Raw genomic sequence first — 21,884 nt, forward strand, 5'->3', positions numbered from 1 at the left:
TCCATCCTTGTGACACCCACCCTTTATATATTTATAAACATTGATGAGGTCACCCCTCAGTCTCCTCTTCTCCAAGCTAAAGAGACCCAGCTCCCTCAGCCTTTCCTCATACGAGAGATGCTCCACTCCCTTCATCATCTTTGTGGCCCTGTGCTGGACTCTCTCCAGCAGTTCCCTGTCCTTCTTGATCTGAGGGGCCCAGAACTGGACACAATATTCCAGATGAGGTCTCACCAGATCAAAGTAGAGGGGAAGGAGAACCTCTCTCGACCTACTAACCACCCCGCTTCTAATGCACCCCAGGATGCCATTGGCCTTCTTGGCCACAAGGGCACAGTGCTGGCTCATGGTCATCCTGCTGTCCACCAGGACCCCCAGGTCCCTTTCCCCTACACTGCTCTCTAATAGGTCATTCCCCAACCTATACTGGAACCTGGGGTTGTTCCTGCCCAGATGTAAGACTCTACATTTACCCTCATTATATTTCATTAAATTTTTCCCTGCCCAACTCTCCAGCCTGTCCAGATCTCGCTGGATGGCAGCACAGCCTTCTGGTGTGTCAGCCACTCCTCCCAGCTTGGTGTCATCTGCAAACTCGCTGATAGTACACTCAATTCCCTCATCTAAGTCGTTGATGAATATATTGAATAGTATTGGTCCCGGAACTGACCCTTGAGGCACTCCACTAGATACAGGCCTCCAACTAGACTCTGCCCCATTGACCACGACTTGCTGGGTGCGGTGGCGCACGCCTGTTGTCCCAGCTGTGTCAGGAGGTAGAGTCCGTTGAATCGCTTGAGTCCAGGAGTTCAAGACCACACTGTGGCGCTGAGCTGGCCAGCGTTCTCTATGGTGCGTGAATCCCCAAGGCGTGGGGCCGGGGGCACCGGTATGTAAATGAAGACTTGGATCAAAACAAAATTTACTTCATCCTAGAAGACAATCAGGCTAGTCAGGCATGATTTACCATGCCGAATGACAGACATAATCTTCTTTATTTGCTCAGAGTTGTGGCCCAAGAGGTCCTTGCTCCATAATTAATTGAATCTTAACCAGTACTTTAGCCTTACGTAGTTTGATCCATATTTAGTGTTGCTGTTCTTTTGATACAGCCTTACTAATCTGACCTATTTTTCTGTGACCTATTTTTCTGTGACTGAGGTCAATAGAGAGCTGTGCTTGTATCTGTGCAAATTTCTCACTGCATTTACTCCTCCTTCTGAGCTGGGGTAGTTATGAGTGTTCCTGGTGTCAGTTCTCAGATGTACTGCCAGGTACATCTCCCTTTCCTTGATTACCAGGAGGTTTTAGATAACTGCCTCTGAGCATGTAGAAGACTTTTCCCTTGAATTCACTTTTTTCTCATGCCACTTCCTCCTCTCTTCATTAGGATTATGAAAGCTTCACATCACTCTCACCCAAGTTACCTTTCACATGCCAAGCCGAATTTTTTCCTTAGTGTGATGTCACATGATAGAGCTAAATGGATAAACTATAGGAAACAAGTCCAGTGATGCCTGTTCGGACTTTCTGAAAGCATTTTTACTCTTCAAAATTAATTTGCTTCAATAGTAGAATGTAAACCAAGCCACTCTGTATAAAAATGATACAATTCCATGTTTTTACCCTTGTTTCTCTTTCTGTGCTTGAGTATTAAGAATTGTCCTTAATATCATCTACAGATAAAAACTCCTTAAGCTTCTGCCTTTCATATTGAACTGCCTTTCCTGCAGCAAGCAAATGTAAGACTATTAGATTATTTGTTTTCCAAATACCCCCTTCGTAAAAGCATTTAGGGAAAAAGTAGTAATTCATGTCTGCTAGTTCCACATATTTTGTACAGCTTAAGAAACCACTTTGTGTACAGTAGAAATGAAAAACCAAATTCTAAGAAACACTGTTTCAGTACATTATTCACAAAAGGTTTTGCTCGTGAAATGCTTTTATGTTGCTTAAACCATACACGGGATTTTTTTTCCCCATGTCTCTTTAGCTAAATCAATGCCTTCTCTACACTTATGCTCAAGTTCAGTCTGTTGTTAATCAAGCAGCTTCTGAATGTCACAATTTTTAAATTACTGACACAGCAATTTTAGCTACTTAATGTGTTTGTGAAATGTTGATGTTACACTTATATGGTGACATTTTCTCGGGACACAGTTTGAGATCACGGCACCATATTTTTTAGGCAGTAGTCTGCTATAGGTGAGATTAATCAGGAAAATACACTTAGTTCGTAACTGTGGGCTGTAGCTCAGATCTGATAATGCTCTAAAAGCAGCTGTGTCTGGAATCTCTATCTCCTGATCAACGTGGCTCAAACCACCCTAATTTTTAAAATATGGATCCGTCCAGAAACTATTTGTCAGTTCATGACCAAGTCTTTGTTATCTTAACTTCACAGAAGGACAATCTTTGCTATTGCTTCATTTTTATTGTAGTTGGAGTAACTTCTACAAGGTTAGCACTAAAAGTTAACTTGCAGTATGCATAATATTTGTGACCTTATATGTGACCTCCTATTTGCCACAGAGACACACATCTGGATAAAAAATACCAGAAATGAAACAAATACAATTAAAACAATTTAAGACAAAAAAGAAAAGCTACTTTAAAAATTAGTGTTGTGCATCATCTTACAGCATAGCAAATCAGAACAGTTTTTACAAAACCTCCTAGACTAAAAGCCCTTAATTAAAATTTCAATTAAAGGAATAAGTCTTTGTAATAGTCAACTTGAAAGACTCTTTTTGCACTTTACTGCATGCTGTAATATATTTGTCAAGATGAGTTATTTGGCTTTCTGAATGTTAATGATTTTCGTGATTGTCAGTGATGTTTGATTGTAAAAGCTATTGTTAAACACAGAAATTCAGAAGTACTGCTTTATGAAGTTGCGTTTACTCTGAGGGAAATTGAAGTTTTTTTTACCCATCAACATTTTCTTCCAATGAAAGGACTTGAAAACAATGATTATGATTTGTTTGTTACAGCTAGGCCATTACACATTTTACAAAATGAGTTGACAATGAGTTGGTTATAATTTCATACAACTGTTTGCTTCCTTATGTAAAAAGAGTTCAATCTGCTTGACTACTTCTCTTTTCTGTAAAATGCCTTCCAAATATTTATGTTATTGTCTTTCAACTTTTTTTTTTTTAACCCTTTAAAGGTCTGATGCATAACTGGGAAATAACTAAGAATTACCTGTCTGTTATACTCATTAGATAGCCTGGAAAATGAGAATCTATGTCTTAGGATCTTCTCTGCTAAAATGCACTTTTTTTTCAAATTCCAAGCCTACACAAAACCAAATTGTTATTTATATTCATATTAGAGGTTCAAAGTTGTTCTCCTTTGCCTTGCTGCACAGGAATCAGTGCTAAGTGTGTTGTGCAATCATTGTTATTTGATGAGAAATGTAATATTCTTTTCATCTTATCAGCCCCAACTTCCTTGCAATTTTCTTTCCTTTTATTTGAGCCTGCATTTTTAAAATTTTTTTTTTAATTTACTTATGCACAGAAAGAGAGTAGCTATATCATGAACTAATCATGCATTTTTGCAAATAACTCCCTCTTGCCTCTTTTGTCTTTCAACACTCGCGATCTCCATCTTCTTTCTTGTATTTTCTTAATCCTTGGCATTCTGTTGTTTAAATGATATTATAAATACCTACCAGTGGGATCTCATTTTCATAGTACAGATCTCTGTACAGATCTCTGTACACATTCTGCACAGAATTTTTGCATGCTGCATCCTATAAAAATATTTGATTAATATATTCTGAATAACCACTACAGAGCTTGACCAATACTGTTGTATAGTAGTAACCTGGTCTACACTAACCACTGATTGTTGTTGTAGCTATTTTGGTTTGGACAGCAGACTAAAAAAACTGAAGAGATCTGTTTTAAGAGTTTTTTTCTTTCTTTGTTTTAATCTACACTTATGTATTTTAACAATTATCAGAATAGTTTCAAGAAAAACAAAAAACAAAACCATACTCAAACACACAAAAAAATTTACAATTTTCATCTCCTTGACAAGTTTGGTCAAGTAATTTGACAAATTGTCTCCAGTTACCCACAGATTTGGAACTCCACATATGTGGTTTGGCACTGAAATACTCAAAAAGTTGCCCTGTCATGTAAGTAACATACTGACATACAGCTAATCATAGAATAACCCAGGTTGGAAGGGACCTCGAATAATCATATTATCCAGCCTTTTTCAGGAAAGGGAACCCAGATGAGCTTATCTAGTACTCTTCAAAGCATCCCATGATGGGGACTCTAGATGTCCCTGGGGAGGCTTTTTCAGTGAACAATTGTTCTCACTGTAAAAAAAAAAAATATTGTATTGAGATAAAACCTCTTATGGTGCAACTTGTACACATTGCCCCTTGTTTTCATCTGAATCCTTGTAAAAAGATTCTTGTGAAAAGAAGGTGCACATTCTTCCAGTGGAGCAACTAAGGAAATGACAATAGAAGTGTAACATCTATCACTTTTCAAAAAGTGTTTTGTATTCTTTCTATAACCGAAAATATAATCATGTGAAAGATGTAAATGCTGCCAGTTCTCAGCTTTAATGCATTTCTCACTGCTTCTATATGACTGTGTGAAAATTACACTTGTAGGCCTTGTAATTGAAAATCTGAAAGATAGTTCTCAGAACTAGGATATAAGGATATAAAATGATCCTTGAATTTACCATTTTAAAATGTCCTGTGACTTTTTGCTTTCTGAATTGTTGAGCCCGCAGGCAGTTTTTTCAGTTGTGATCACTTAGAGAAGTACTTCTTGTTATCTAATGGACTGTGACAGGAATAATTAGACCTATTTTACCATAGTAAACCATAACAGGTTTATTTCAGGTTTTATAAAATACTAAAGTCTAAAGAAAAAAGTACACATTTTATGCATTTCTATTCCTGAGGGTGAATCCCTTAAAACTAAAAAAAAATGAGCAGACCCTTTGAGTGAATCTCAGCTGGTGACAATTTTCTGTAATTGGTAGCATAGAGCATACCAGTTTAAAAGAAGTGAAGATGTGCTTCTGGATGATTCTATTGGCACTGCTGGGCAGCTCTTCAAAAATACACTGTTATGGAGAAATGAGAGAATTGTTACCCGAGTGTCTGGCAATAATGTTCTCATAGTAAACTCCTTTAAAATTGTACATGTAGATGAAGTTATACATTATTGATAAAGAGCAGTTTGAGTTTCAAAATATTTTGTGTTCAAATGAAATTACTTAGTCTGGCTACTTTACCCTAAATTAGTCCTACATAGTCATGTACTAAACTTCAGTGACAAATAGAATGATCTATACTGATGATGTGCTTATATACAAAGAACTGTTTATCTAAATTCAAGAATCTTTGTGAAGTAAATAATAGCTAGGTTTCCAATTTTGCTAACATAAATGTATTTGTAAATTTCCAAATCAATTTGTTCCCTAAGCTGTCAAAAATAGCAGAGGTTTTGTTAACATTTCTGCATCTGCTTAACTTTGAGAGCTTGAACGGTTCCACTAGAAGAAAATAGAAGTATTGCTGAGCTTAAAAGTCTTTGGATTCATGTACATTTAATAGATTGTGGCTGCAATACTCCATCTGGAAAAATCTTGCTCTTGGAAGCTGCCTTCACACAGAAAATGGTATTCTACAGCTTTCTTTGGAGTTGGGGGGTGAGCAATGGGAAGTGGTGCTGGTATCAACTGATAGTTGTGATGTAAATATATATATATATATCTTCCTTAAGGATTAAAAAAAGATTTTTCATACTCATTTGGCATGTGGTTCAGTTTCTGGAAATTGTTTCTTATGATATATGAATAAATATTCACTGAAGTGAATAAAATGTGAGGTATTTTCTTCAATTTTTTCTCGCTATATTTTAAGTGATAAAACTTCAATTCCTTCATTCATCATAAATTGAAAAATAGAAATGTAGAACAACTTAATTTTTAAACTTTGATCAGGATGGCCAGTAACTTTGAATGATCTCTGATTTGTAAAGTATTATTTCATCAAAGTCACATGAGAGGAACTCAAATTTGTTTTTGAAGAAGGTTTTTGAGTTTACCTCTGTTATTTTGAAACAGATCTTATCGTCCTTATTCAGTTTTTCAACAGCAATTTTTCCTGTGGAATTGACATTTTGGCAAACTGTAGTCCGTGATATAGAGAAAGAGGATTATATTTGTGTGTTTTTAAGTGCAAATGACTAGCTGAATGTATATGGAGACGTGTTTAAATCAAAGCTTTATGGAGTGAAAAATATAATTTCAATAGAACTTTGAATACTTAGGGCTCTTAATTTTAAAGCAGATAAGCAGCTTTCCAGTGAGTGCTTAAAGGGAGCACAAAAAGGATCAGAGGAGATAAGTGGTGGTGAAAATCTTCTGGATTTATTTCTTGCGCTCCAGACTTAAACATTATTGTGACTAGTCATGGGAAGAAAAGCATGCCCCTTTCCAGGCTGATGTATTTTGGAGATAGAATCATGGTACTTCTGTCTCTGCTTGCCATTCTGAGAGTAAGGAAGGAGAGGTCTGTCAAATTCTATAGACACAGGCAATTCATTAGCCCCATTTTATAGAAGAAAATAAAGCATGGAGAGAGGAGTAATGTGCTAAGTCAGGTGGGTAACGCTTGAGGTAGGAATCTCCTTTCGTCTAGTCTAGCACTTTAACTACTGTCTGCAGCTCTTTCTGCGGTGGCTAAACAGTATTCTTTTTGGCAGAAGAAGTTATTTCAGTCAATATCAGAAAGTAATAATTTCCAAGTTTAAGGGCATTTACCTGATTTAATTTTAAGAGGTATTATCATGGGAAAAGCCTTCCTAGTATTAAAATATATATATATCTTAAAATGATAGAAGTTTTTTTGAAAGCAATGAAAATGATTTCCTGCTTTTAATTAAAGTAATGATATGTTTTAGAAATATTCCTAGAACCTGCAAACAACAAATTCTTTTCATTTAAAATGTACTATATTTTAAGCATTTTCTATTGAAACTACTGATCTCTTTCAAAAGTTCATACATTTCCAGATCTTGGAGGAAGCTGCCATTTGATAGCTGTTCACAGTGTATTCAACTGTGAATATTATGAGAATATTGGTAGGCTTGTGTGGTGCATGTTCTTTGTCAAGTGGCAATGAGTATTCAATAACTCCATCTGAAATACAGGAGTGACATTTATTTGGAAGATTTTTTTGAGAACTGCCAACTCCATTTCTACTCATCTCTGTTGCAAATAAATGGAATAACACTTCAGAGCCTGAAAAAAATAGGATGATTTCATCAAGGGAGTCTTTTTTTTTAAAAAAAAAAAAAAAAAAAAAATGTATGCCTTGGCCTGTCCTCTGGAAGGGGTACCTCAAAACTGCTGAGGGCTCTTGGGGGAAGCCATATCAGAGGATCAGATGTGGCAGAAAGTGTCATGAGAAGTGTGATGGCAGTCCCAGGTGCACACTACCTCTGTGGTAGGAAAACCAAAATGAATTCACCAACACAGCCCCAGCTTGAAGACCAGTATAACTGGAGAGGTCTGTCCAATTGATAGTAAACTGAAGCTGCTTCTGGAAGTGAAGGAAAATTAATGTATTGACAAAAGCAAAGACTGGGGAGGAATAATACAGAAAAAGAGACTCTCCACTCCATTTAAATATGGAGTGATGCATAAGTGATGAACTGTGATGAAGGTGTCTTGTTAGCATAATTCATTCCTGACATTAGCCTTAATATAATTTTGTTTTTTGAGGTTGTTAGACACACATTAAAGGAAACACAGGGTTTATAACACATAAAGAATATTCCCATTATTTTTCAGGGGGTCAAGAAGGTGGTAAGGCATACAAAGTTTCAGTAGGACTCTTTCGATATAACTTTGCAAATAGTTTTTGTAAGTGAAAATAGCATTGACATAGATACAAATTTCTGGTGCAACCTCATGAACACACATTAAATACAAGAAAACCACAAGTTGAAGGACTGGCTACTTGAGGAATTTTTGTGGTTTTATATGAAAATGAGAATGAGTCTTGAGTGGGATGTACATTCTATAATGTGGCAGGAAAAACGTTGTCTTAAATACTCCTGACTCAGCCTCTCCTGAACAGTGGCCTACTTAATGTCAGCACACTCTCCAAGGTGGACTATTTGATTTGTGTTAGTCAGATAAGTCATGACTTACTCATCTGAGTGAAACATCTGTTGTTAAATTTTGTATGATATATGGCATGATAAAACAGTTTAGATCCTTTTTTTTGCCTATTGTATTCTATAATGTATTTTTTAAATGTCAAAGACCTTGTTAGCTGAGATGGATATGAAACACAGAATGATCCAATGTACAAAATCTGTAATTGAGTAAAATGCAGTAGGCATGCAATAAGCATAGATAGCAAAAGAATCTTTTGAGTGATAGTAGGCTGCTGAAATAAGCATGAATTATGTGAACTTTCATCATTTGTTAAATTTAAAGCTGGCACAGATGAATTCTAAAACTGCAATTTACACATATGTAACATGTATATTAAAAATAGATGGTAGAAGAAGTGGGAAAATATATTAATTCAGCTCAATAAAGAAAAGCAAGAATTGGTTACTGAATTTGATTTAATGGTGGATCATTCCTCAATTTTAGCATTTCTTTCAAGCACTACAAGTCTGCCAAATTCAAGCAGCTAGGACAAAACTAATCTTTGGGTTATTTGTGGCTTGCTATTTTCCTTTGAAGTCACGGATGGATAAATTATAGTCACAATATCCTATCAGCCGAGGTATTGCTCTCTCAGAAATTTCCATTGGATATTTATAGTAACTCACAGTGTCTGGGATATACTTTACTGATGAGTGCTATACAATATTTTGTCGCAAGAAGCAGCTAGTTCAAAATAGTTTAGTGTAATATTTTATTTAGTGAAGGACTTACAAAAGGTCAAATATCATCTAGTATGTTACTTTTGTACATGAATATATTGGCATTTAAAAATTCCATCTGAATTAAATTACCTACTTTGTCTTAAACAACAAATAAGAAATGGGTACAATTCACATTCAACACTATAGGTCAGCATCACGTGGTAAAAACAGAAGTTCTGCCAGTTAGAGATTATTCTCTGTTTATAGAATCAAAAAAAGCAAAAGGCCTAAGTTAAACCTCTGGAACGGAGAGCATTTTATGAAAACCTCATATCACGGTTCTTACTTTTCTCAAGAAGCTGATATTCTTTTCTTGTGCTAACAAGACAGGTATTTTGCCTGACATATTGATACGTAAGAAGTACAAATACAAGCCAATCACTTCTAAAAGCTAGAGATAAGAAGAGGAAAGGACTGAAGTGACACCTTTCCAGCTCCAAGTCCATTGCAACTGTCTTCCATGTATTTGTAAGAAAATTCTTGGTTTCCCAGTTCAGTAATTTTTTCTTGTATCAACTAGTTTTGCTGAACACATTTCTCCTATTTTTCCCCTTATGTTTTCATTTGTTAGCTAAATATCTCTATGTAGATGAATCATGTTAAATAGCTTGCTTAGTGCTTTTCCATAGTTTTCTTTTAATATTTGTTCTGATTTTGATCTTAAAAGAACAAAAAAGCACCCCTAAATTTTCTGGTAAGAACTTCTTGATCTTATCTTCTTTAGAGTTGGATGTTTAATTGTCCAGCTGGCCTACAACTACAGAAACATGAGAATCGGCCTTATGATGTAGGTTACGTGCTGCTGCAGCTGCAAATGTCCTGCATGCAGGGGCAGAGGTTTTGCTGTCATGCAGGGGCTTTAAGTTTGAGAACAACTTTACAGTCAAGGTTGTTCAGGCTACTAGAGATCAGAGACAGAGAAATGATACGGTGGGTCTACAGAATGAAACAAGATGACGAAGTTTAGTTCTAGGCAAGTTGTTGTTTTAAGATAATATTTTGTCCATGAAGTGATAACCTCAAACACTTTGCAATTTCCAAGTCATCAGGTGCCTCTACCTGAAAAATATTTTTAAGCTATAATTATGAACCAGAAGTGGCTAGAGTTGATGATCATCTTTCTTTATAAATGGGAAGGATAAAAGAGACATTTGCAATGTCTCCTTTTCTGTTTGAGACATAAGCCACTGCTGCTCTAGGGCAGGTAATCTGTCTCACTTCCCGGGAGAATATCCTAATCATCGGGATATGCATATGGGATACGCTGCCACGCTGGCTGTGCCGTTCCCCTGAGTGGCACATCTGTCACATCTCATGCAGCTAAATGAGTTTAAAGCCATTTCTCCTACCTTCCAAGTGACTTCCTTCCTCAGCGGTAGGTCACTGTGTAAAAGAGGCCACTGGCTTCTGTTTCTCTTCTTTCTAGTTAAAATGCTAGGAAACTAAGAAAGAGTGTTCTTTCTTTCAATTTAAAGGAAAAAAAGAAACAGCAGTCAAGATTGTGGTGTGAACGTAGATTTACAGGTGGTACTTAGTAAGAAAAAATGAAGATTACATTTGGATTTTTTCTGGAAGGGAAGAATTTAGTTGCTTCTGAGTCACTGAGTTATCCATACAACCCAAGTTAGTATTATAGATATGATCTTATTCCAGATTTACGTGCCTTTATGGCAGGTGGATGTTTTCAGTGACAGACATTAACAAGGGATCTCTGTGCTGTTAGAGATGCATGAAATTGTTTCCACCATGCTCCACATACTTGTAAATTACTCCAGCCTTCTGTATTTGTCTCTTTCTATTTATAGCATCCCTCCTTTCCTGCCTACAATAGCCCTCATCTGTCTGCTCTGAAAAGATTAAGTTAAAAGAGTAAGTGTTTTTCTGCATCCAAGAATTCTAGTTTCAGATTTTCTGATGCAGTTGAAGATCTTTGTTGGGCCAATGTGACTGCCGTAAAGAATCATTACAATGTTTTTCTTCCTGTTCAGAGATGGATATCCATGAAACCATTAAAGTTGATAATGAAAAAGATTAATCAGGAATAAATGTTATTTTATTTGACTCTTTTTCCTATGTCTTTGCTACATTTAATTATCTTTTAGATTTTGCAGACTCGTACAGTGTAGTTTGTAAAATAAACCAGCCCATACATTTGTAGGAACTTTATAATCTTTACTGATTGTTCATTCTCCGATGATGCCTTCTAGGAACAGAATGGGCCCCATTCCTTTGCCCTGCCAAAGTCCAAATCAGAAGAAGTCTCATACTTGGAATACCTACAGAATCCAATCCAAACAGAAGAATAATCTAATTAAAAGAATCACATTCTTAATATGTGAAAACAGATTTGTTTTGCCTAAAATGTAAGGGAAAAAAGTTTAACTTTGTCAAGGCTTCTAATAATCCTTTATATTGTCATTCCTCATTCCTCTCAGTGGACCAAGAGAAGCTGGAATTGAACAGGCTTCTCATACCTTTTTTGCTTTGAGATTCATTACACTGGAGCCTTTTTATGATGAAGTGGCATCCCTTAAAGTTAATCCTCACAATAACGTTATTATGGATTGTCTACATCAGTCTTTCCTATGGTCTTTAATTTGCTTTTTTTTTTTTCATTTCTTCTTTCTCCTACCAATGAAAGCATATATGAATAAGAGGTGTCCCTCATGCAGCACTTCTTTTTCTCCCAAAGAGTATTGTGGTTGTATGGGGCTGAGAGATTTAGATCACATTTCAGGATATGGGAGTGTGTTTGCCCTTGAGTGAAAAAGCAGATCTGTAGAAGTGTGCTATAAGAAGCTGAAAAGGCATTCACTGTGAATGGAATAAAGATGTTGTTTAAATGAATAACTGCCCACTGGTGGGTTCACTGACGTAGCTGAAGTAGAGCAGGTCTAAATGTTTCTCTCTAAACTACCATTTATGAAAAGTAAATGAGAACATTGTGTGCATTAAATGTATCTAGTAACACTGGGAGACCACAGGATTTCTGTACATGGATATAATCAATATTTTAAAAAGAAAAAAGTTCTAGATTTCAGATGAAAAACCACAAAAATGTAGATTTAAAATACATTTGCAGTACTTCTAGGAAATACTATGTCCCTATTATCCCTCTGGGCTAAGTTCATCATCACATCCAGGAACGCATGCCGCCAGAAGCTTCAGCTTAGCGAGGGAAAAGATCTGTACTACAGATGATATTAGCAAATCAAGAATCCTGACCTTAGGAAGGAGATAGAATCATGCAGCACCAGCAGGGTATTTCTACATTACCAAATGAAATTCTGCATACTTAATATTTTAGTTTTTTACTCTCATAAAAAATCCAGCACTTTCCATGGGAGAGAAATATTTTTAAGACTAGTATTTTTTTATGGTGCAAAATCAACTTTTAATTGGGAAATTGAAATTGCCCATAGCCCTGTAGAAATTCTTCCGGGTTCATTACAAACTATTTGTTCTGTAATGATGTTCAGGCAATAGAAATTCAGAGGATTTGAAATGGATTTTCATACTAATTCTAGGTAATCATAGATGTACTCATTCTGTTTATAGTTCAGTAAAGGTCTTATAACTGGTTAATTGAATAGCTTGGAGTTTTAAGCGTAATAGCTTTGTACATAAACCTTGCATTTGTGGTCTTTTAATTTCTTTGTTATAAAACATATAATAATTAAAAGGATAGAGAAATGACCATAGATAGCAACAGAAGGTTTGAACATTTGGAAGAAATATAGCCAAGTGATTATGCAATTATTTGCATATGTGACTGATAGCTGTGGTTGAAAAAATGTAGGAAGTAATATGCTTAAATATTTTTGTGTTCACATGGAATGAACCCTATCTTGTCTTCGTAAATTTTATTTCGATTTCTAGATTCTTCAGTCCTTCTAGATAATATTTTTAAGTGTAATTACAAAGACTGAATATGAAATAGGAAAATTATTAAAATCTGTTTTCTTGAGTGCACAGTCTTCTCTAGTTGCTAGTGAATTGAGTTTCTTCAGCATGAAAACAGAGATGTGTATTTTTCTGTGAAGCTGGAACGATCAGCATTCTTGACATTTTATGTCAGTCAGTAATGATGTGCATTCCGTTTTGTTAATTGCCGTAACCTTTTCAACAAAACAAAGTCAGCTGTGTCTCTGGTAGAACGTTCTTTAGATTTCAGGGAAGAAGTTAAGATCATGTCTGATGTAATGTTTTCCTCATGGTAGAAAAGTATTAATTAGGAGACAGTTTACAACTGCTACATACACTGTCCAGGCTATTGCCTCTAACTCTCTAACCACAGTACTGCTGTGGTCTGACAGTCATGTTACTGCACACAGTAGAGCCACTGACTCAGCAGGTTAACTCTGATAACAAAATTTAGTAGTGTTCGCAAAAGCCAAAAGGGAAAAAATATCTTATATATGCCTGAACAAGACACCATGAAGTTAAAAATCTCGTATAATGGCTGTATACAATCTAATGCTCAAGTGAAATTCATCTTTGCATTACTTTTGAGACTCCTGGGGAGTAAGGCTGAAGAATTTATCTTTGGTAAGTGGAAAGGCAAGAGCTATTGAAAACCATTCCTGAAGTAGCTCATAAACAATGACAGTTCCAGGTCTTTGTGACCATCAGGAGTTGTACATTTAGGGTGTCTTCTCTGCGATAGAAAGACTAAAGAGAAGCATCCTGCAAGGTGGACATGTGCTGTGAGGTATCAGATGGGCCACCTGCTCCGAGACAGTGGATTGTATATTTGTGTATGTATATTTGCAATTCAAGGAGAAGAAAAAGAAGAAAACCTATTTACATTCCAAAGCAAACTCCTTGAACTCCGAGGGCTAGTACTTTATCCTCATTTCTATAGGAAGTATGCTGAGCTAAATCATTGGCTCCTACTGGCGGGATTCAGTTTTTAAATGCCAAATGGAAATCTCAGGAAAATCAGATGTAACTTTAAAATTTGCTTTGTGACATGTTAAACCCACCCCAAACCCAACAAACTCCCCCAGTATTAAATGAAGCAGTATGCTTCCATACTCTGAAGGATCTCCTGGTAAATAATGTTGTGGGGTTTTTGGTTTCTTTGGGGATTTTTTGGGTTTTTTTTGTGTTTGTTTGTTTGTTTGGGTTTTTGTGTGTGTGTGTGTGTGTGTGTGCTTTTTTTTCTCTTCCTAGTCTTTATTTCTGAAGATTTAATTGATAAAGGGCCACAAATTTAAAACTTCTTCAAAATAACTAACAACATGGCAGTTCATTTGTAAAAGGGGGAAGTGTGGTTTTATGATACCTTCAATTAGTTCATAATATTCAAGGTGGCAGAGCTAACTGCTCTTATTTCAATTTTGAAAATTCTCTTTTATATGATGTGAACCCTATGCTGACCATCTATGATCAATGCTATATTGACCATCATTTCTCATTATTGTCTTTATGACTGAGCTCATAAGCCACCATGACCACTATTTCACCACAGTATTTTCCGTTAAAAGAGAGGTTGGCTTTGGTGCAACAATTGCATTGTGTCTTGCATTGTTTTCAGTAATATTGATATCGCCTTTTGGGAAAGATGCTGGCCACTTAGTCATAAGTAACCTAGACAGGCTGGAGAGTTGGGTGGGGAAAAATGTAATGAAATATAACAAGGGCAAGTGTAGAGTCTTGCATCTGGGTAGGAACAACCCCAGGTTCCAGTATAAGTTGGAGAATGACCTGTTAGAGAGCAGTGTAGGGGAATGGGACCTGGGGGTCCTGGTGGACAGCGGGATGACCATGAGCCAGCACTGTGCCCTTGTGGCCAAGAAGGCCAATGGCATCCTTGGGTGTATTAGAAGGGGGTGGTTAGTAGGTTGAGAGAGGTTCTCCTCCCCCTCTACTCTGCCCTGGTGACACCCTATCTGGATTATCGTGTCCAGTTCTGGGCCCCTCAGTTCAAGAAGGACAGGGAACTGCTGGAGAGAGTCCAGTGCAGAGCCGCAAAGATGATTAAGGGAGTGGAGCATCTCCCTTATGAGAAAAGGCTGAGGGAGCTGAGTCTCTTTAGCTTGGAAAAGACTGAGGGGTGACCTCATTAATGTTTATAAATATATAAAGGGTGAGTGTCACGAGGGTGGAGCCAGGCTCTTCTTGGTGACAACCAATGATAGGACAAGGGACAATGGGTTCAAACTGGAACACAGGACATTCCACTTAAATGTGAGAAGAAACTTCTTCTCAGTGAGGGTGACAGAAGACTGGAACAGGCTTCCCAGGGAGGTTGTGGAGTCTCCTTCACTGGAGACATTCAAAACCCGCCTGGACACATTTCTGTGCAGCCTCATCTGGGTGTTCCATCTGGGTGTTCATCTGGGTGTTGATAACCCTGATGTAAAGATTGTCTCCGGTACCTTATGGGATTAGGTCTGAGCTGTAGCATTGTATTTGCCCTCCTTTACTTCTCTCAGTCATGTTGATTAAGGTGACCTTAGTCATAGTCTTTTGTGAGAATTTCACTACAGTGACATTTTCTATAGACTTCTTGCATTTCTCAGTCATACTGCTGAATGGTAAATGAGGCTGGTGAATAAACAAGTCACAGTTATGGAGTGGCCTAACCCTGTAGCTTGTTTTTGCCCTTTTTGCTGCCTTGCAGGCCTGGCTTCCTGTTCCTGATCATTTGTGGGAATGGGAACCACAAGGTTCAATCGGTCTTGCATTATGGTTACTGATTTCTGCTTCTCTCATGCTCTGTTAATACGACACATCCAGCTGGCTGATTGGTTGTTTTCCTCTGAAAACCTGCTAAACTGACAAAAGTGATTTAATACAGTTTCTTTGAAGTAAAATAACATTTTGTTGCCAAAAGAGTGGCTAGGAAAATGGGTTAACATAAAAAACCCCCACAACCTAACACCACAATCCCCAGACTCTTTCTTTATCAACAATAGTCTTTCTGCCTATGCCTACATTATTCTCCCATCTGCAGTGGAAGAACTGCTTTTTTATTCTGGTCCCTTGCTCTCCATGATTACATCATGCGGTACTTCAAAACTGCAGCCAACAAGCGTTCCCTGGCACTAAATGGTGTTCAAACCTTGACACTTGCAATTTAGAGCAGTTGCTGGCATGGTTTTAGCTCAGGACTACTGATAATTCCACTCTGAATTTAGGGATTGGGAGAATTAACAGTATGGATGTGGTCCTTTCTGTGCCAGACAGCCTTAGAGGCAGCAAATGGTCTCATGCACTTTTAATTTTATAGTATAGAGATAGCTTTCAGGTCACAAAGTGTGTTTGCATCTCTGCCAGCTTTCTGACAAGCATCAGTTACTACTCTTCTTTCTAAGGCGGTTACTTTAGGCTATTAGAATTGTGCAGAATTTTGGCTTTTAAAAGTTAAGATCAGTCCAAAACATTAATTCTTTTTCTTATCCTTAAAAAAAAAGTAATTCAAGTGTGACATCAAAATGGGGTCACAAAATGAAGAAATATATTGAAGTAAGACATAAACATCTCAATCTCAATTTTTTAAGGAATTTTATTGTTTTTCTCTTGCCAAAACTGTCATTCAAGCTTCACCCGAATCATGATTGATATTTTTTTTGTCATTTCCTTTGAATTATTTTGCATATTCAATGAAACACTAGTGAATGTCTTATTCACCTTGACACCCTCTCCTCTCCCTTCACTACAATCCCAACTGAAAAACCTCCCAGTTTCACAGCTCTTTTTAGGTTTTTCTGTAAGTCCACATTCTGGTGGCAGAAGAATAAACCATTCTAGTATGGATATGGACTAGCTAGCTATTTGTGAATCGATAGCTGTTGTTATCTTAACTCTTCAAATATTTTACAAAGCAAGCCTTATCTTTCTTGCTGTTTCATTTTCAGTTTTAGCCTTTCCCTCCAAACAACAGTTCGCTTTAACTCCTAGAAGTTTAGCACACAGATAACCTGATAGGCATATGACAGTTGTAAAAAATAGTCCCTTATTTTCAACAGAAGACATTAGAGTTGACATGACTAGATTATTTCCCGTTTATTGCCAGTATCACTTTCTAGACCCTGTCTGTCGCTGGCTTTCTAGACATGCAAGCACTTTGTAGATATCAATTTCAACTATTCAAGCCAGGCTTGCAAGATTTTCTATGGGCAATGACAGAGAAATTAAGTCTCATTTCATATTTCTTGTTTTTATTGTTAAGGCATGAGATCAGTGCAACTCTTGCAAAATCAGCTTTTAGGCAGAAAGCAGACATTTCTCCAAGAAATTAGTTTTTTCTAAGAGCAAAGAAAACTGTGAGGAATAAATAGCAACACAAATTTCATCTGCCCTGGCTATCATAGTGATGGTTCCCATTTAAGAACATGCTTCAGGCCCAGTGACTAATGGGCCAAAATACTTACATACATGAAATATATGCTTACGTACTTTGCTCTATGGCAGCTGATTATATCAAGATAACTAGAGCTATGTTGACTGTCATGTTTTTTTGATAATAATCAATACCTTGATGAAGTATACTTGTGGTTTCTGAACAGGAACCATCCTTTTGTTCTGACTCAGAATTTCTTTATCAGGCATTGCCATGACAGAAGTGATCAATAATAATGATTTGAATCAAACATACAGGACTCATCAAGTTGCATCAAGAGATAAAATGTAGGCAATACTATACAAAGGAATGTGAACACTTAAGAGCTTTTGGGGGCACGTGGCTGCAATGGAAACTGATATTAAGATTTCTTTTCTTCTCTAGGTGCATATTTAGCAATAGAAACTAATGCTTTCATCTCAGTACTGTCACACAAACACAAGCACGAGGCACCTTTGTTCTCACTGTAAGCTGTCTTGCTGCTTACTGAAGACTGAGGGTTGTGCCAGCACCTTCTCCTCATTCCTCTCTGACTAAATGTGTGTGCATTGAATAGTGCTCTGTATTCTTATTATTATCCTTGACTTTTCCTCTCTGCTCCATTCATTGCCTTCATTAGTTTTTGTGTCGGGAAATATTTTCCTGAATCTATAAGGATGTAAAGAACTTAATGCAGTTTTACCATTTCCTGGAACAGGAGCTATCAGCACTTTGGCTAAGGATAAGCTACTTTTGCCACCTAGAAATGCCTCAACTACAGGGTGTTGGAAGCTGAGAGAGTACACAAGAGGAAGGACAATTCTCTACGTGCCCTGTTTCTTACATTATTTCCTTAAGCATTTGATATCAGTCCCTTTGGAGACAGCGTGCTGAAACTATCGTCTGACCCAATAGAGCTTGTTTTTATGTAACTGGCTTTGTACTGACTCTGTCTCCTGTGGCTCCTTTCAAGCCTCTCAAGCATTTCTAGCTTTATGTGTTAAAAGTGGGCTGCAGCATTTCTCTATTCTTTTAAACTGCCTCTCCCATTCTATCCCTACAGTTCTGAGAAACAAATTAGTCTTTTATTGCTACTTGACTTGAAATCCCTACTCTGATTTTATACTGGTAGATCTGCTGCAACTATGGTGACCATTTTGGAATGGTTACTTGAAAAACAGGAGCTTCCAAGAGAGTGTCATTCCATGGCACAAATTCACAAAAACTTCAGTTCTCACTGTATCATAACTGTCTGTAAATACATAAGAATATACATATTTTATAGTGTCTTTTCCAAACAAGATGTAAAATTAGTATTGAAATTGTAGGCATGCAGTATGCTTGCAGTTATTCCGACTGTTTAATTATGTCAACAGTATTAAGCAGGATTTAGAGATTAAATCAAGAGTAAATTTTCTTCCTGAGTAGTTTGACAATAAACTGCATGCATTTATGTTGTATCTAATGATTGCATACTGAATAATAATAATTAAATAATAGTATTAATACTTTGTACTTTTACACAGAAAGTTGACATTCAATGAAATCAGAGCATTTCAACCTTTGATATACTCCAAATTCTCCTCAGATGAAGTTGAGGACAAACTCTAAAAGCCTGGATTCTTAAGAACAAGAAATACAAACATGACTGATAAATCAGGTCCTTCAATGGAGATATTTAATATAATCACCTTAGTTCTTAGGTCCAAGTTTGTACACTAACTCAAGTATTCTGATTCTTTTCAGTCAAGAATCAGCTAAATGGAATAAGAAACTTTGAAAACTATGTCACCGAGCACAGAGATGGATATCAACCATTAGTTAACTTTGGCTTTGGTCAAATAATTGCTACAATTTTTTTCCAGACAATTTAAATCAAGTAGATGGAATCACACTGTTTATGTGTTTATAGGTTTGCATCTTTAATTAATGGAGTTTTCTCTTCAGTTTTAAATCATTAATGAGGCTGCTGTTTTTAAAGCTAAAAAGTAAGTATGCTTTTATTCACGAAGCATATAAATGGTTAACTCAGAGCAATTAATTGTATAATAAAGATTGGCTAGAGAGTTTCAGTCTAATAGCTTTTGACTGGAAAATTCATTTTTCTTAAAATTACATGCTTCAGAGAACATGTTGACTTTGAGGATACTTTCATTATGAATATTACTCAATGAACAGTTCTGGTGTCTTTAATAAATAGTTTCAACTTTCTTCTTTCTTTTTGCTATAGCAAAATATTTCTCTGACTCTGATTCGGTTTTAATTTGGGTTTTAAATCTTAATTTAATTTTATATATATGAATAGTATAGGCTACAACTTACAATTTTCTATATTTTCAGAAGAAAACTATTAAGCTTCTGAATGCTTAAAAAATGTCAGGGAATGCTGACCTTTGATCTAACTGCTTCTGATCTAAATACCACTAATCTACAGAGAAAGCAAAACCTAAAAATCCCCAAATTTCTCACTGAGTAAGAAATTCCCCCTAGCCTAATGGGATAAAGAGACATATCAGGAGTACTGAAATGAGAGTCTGGGAGGAGGCTGTAGATTGAATGACTCCTCTTTCTCCACCCGTGTAAGCATTAGAATTAGGACCCCTCTACTTCTTCTCTGACTGTTCCTGGCCTGAAGCTGAAGGTTTCTTATAGGAGGTTTTAACTCTGTAATGAACGATGAAGTCAATGGTTACTAAAACATTAGAAATTTGTGATAAGTTCGCTTCCATCTCACTGAACCATGAAGCCAAGAAACCTCTGCTGTTCTGATTCATGGCAAGGAAAATTTGATGAAGTAACAAATATATTAACTACAGAGAAACTTCAATTGTTGTAGAAAATGTTACTATCATGGTTGTCTAAAAGTATGGAGGAATCAAATCCCCTTTTTCCATTCTGTAGTTTTCTGCAATGTGTCAATAAGAGTCTTTGCTGTGTCATTAATGAGATGATCCTTTTTCAAAAGCAGACATTGGAATATTTGCAGTTTTGAATTTGCATTTGGATATGAGGTTTCTGCTAGAAACCAGCAAAATAGTATCAGTTCGAGTAAAATCTAAGTTATTTGTGTTTGGCTCTACTGTTATGTATTTTTATCACAGCAACCATTAGCTGCCATAAAGTAGCAACGTACCTACAATGCCAATGCTTTACTGTTTTCATTCTATTTTAAACATAACTGTAATGATTACATTTAGTTCCCAAAAGTGTGCCTTTAGGATACATGTTGACCCAAACAAGCAGCTGTTAAGAACTTTTTTTAAAGAATTGGTATTGTTCTCTTGAGGTCAGGTTTCTTTATCTGGAAAGATAGGTATTAAGAAAATATCTACATCTTTCTTTATCTTATATGGGAACATTATGGCACCCAGTTACATTTTAAACTGTTCTCTGACTCACAATTTACCGACCAAGCAAATAAAACCTCTGTCTGATATACAGTCTTTAGGCAGGGATTACTTTCATTTCACTGAAAGCTAAGACCTCGGTTCTCTAAAATTTACTTTCCTTTTCCTATAGCTTTTCAGTTAGTTACAGTCAGTGAGAAGGCACTAGCTATGTTTTGTTTAACAAACAGAGCAAATGACCAAAATGTTTATTTCAATTTTTTTAAAAACTTGCGTTTTTAAAACTTTTAAAACTTTCACCCTTTGACACATTGTATTGAGCATGAAATTTTATCACTGTAATCACTGGTACAGTCACAGGCAGAATGGCAAAATGGACAGTTTAGGGGCACTATCTTTAGTATTCTTTACTTTTCTAGCTTGAAACAGTAATGACAAGCCATAAATGCCTTTTTTTTTTTCTGTCGAGGATTTATTAGCACTGTGGAAGAATCTGGCAGTCATGTTAAGAGCTACACGTACCTGTAAGGAAAAAACTTTCTTCTCAAAAATGAGAAGTTTTGGTTGTTTCCCTGAAGGCAGCTTGATGTTTGTAAGGTTTCTACATAATATTTTTAATAGGAAAGAACAGCTGTTATTTTTCAAGACTTTCAAGATCTCCATGTGCATAATTATTCATGCAAAGTGGAATAGAATCCTTTGTTAAGTTAAGCAGAGTGTTTGTATTTCACTTATTAAATATTGGAATAAATACAGAAATATAGCTGGCATCTTTTCTGTGGAAAAGGCAAATCATGCTCGAAAGCATTTTAGGATTATTGAATCTCAAGACAATGAAATAATGTTTATTAACACTGGTCTAAGATAAGAATGCATCAGACTTTATTGAGAATTGAATCATTAAAATATAACATACATTCATTTTCTTCTTCCTTTCTTTCTGCCATGTACGGGTAACTCAGGATGTGCCAAGCATTATACTTCAGCTTTGCATTGTGCTTTGTTTTACCTTCTAGCACTTAAGTTCTTGATGCACAGTTTGTTTCCATTACCCATCCCTTTTGCCCATAATGTCTCATGGTTCTCTGTCCTCTTTCCAGCCTGTCCTGATTCTGGCTAAAACAGGACCAATTGTCTTTTAGTAATTTTTCCTTTCAGTTCAGTTTCTTCTAAGTCACTGCATTTTCTGAAGTTGGTTACATGTTTTTCAGACACGGACTGCTTCCAGAACTGATGGCGCCTGCTGTTAACAGTCTTACTGAGCTAACGGCA

Source organism: Caloenas nicobarica, chromosome 1 (assembly GCF_036013445.1).
Source record: "Caloenas nicobarica isolate bCalNic1 chromosome 1, bCalNic1.hap1, whole genome shotgun sequence".
Taxonomy (NCBI): domain Eukaryota; kingdom Metazoa; phylum Chordata; class Aves; order Columbiformes; family Columbidae; genus Caloenas; species Caloenas nicobarica.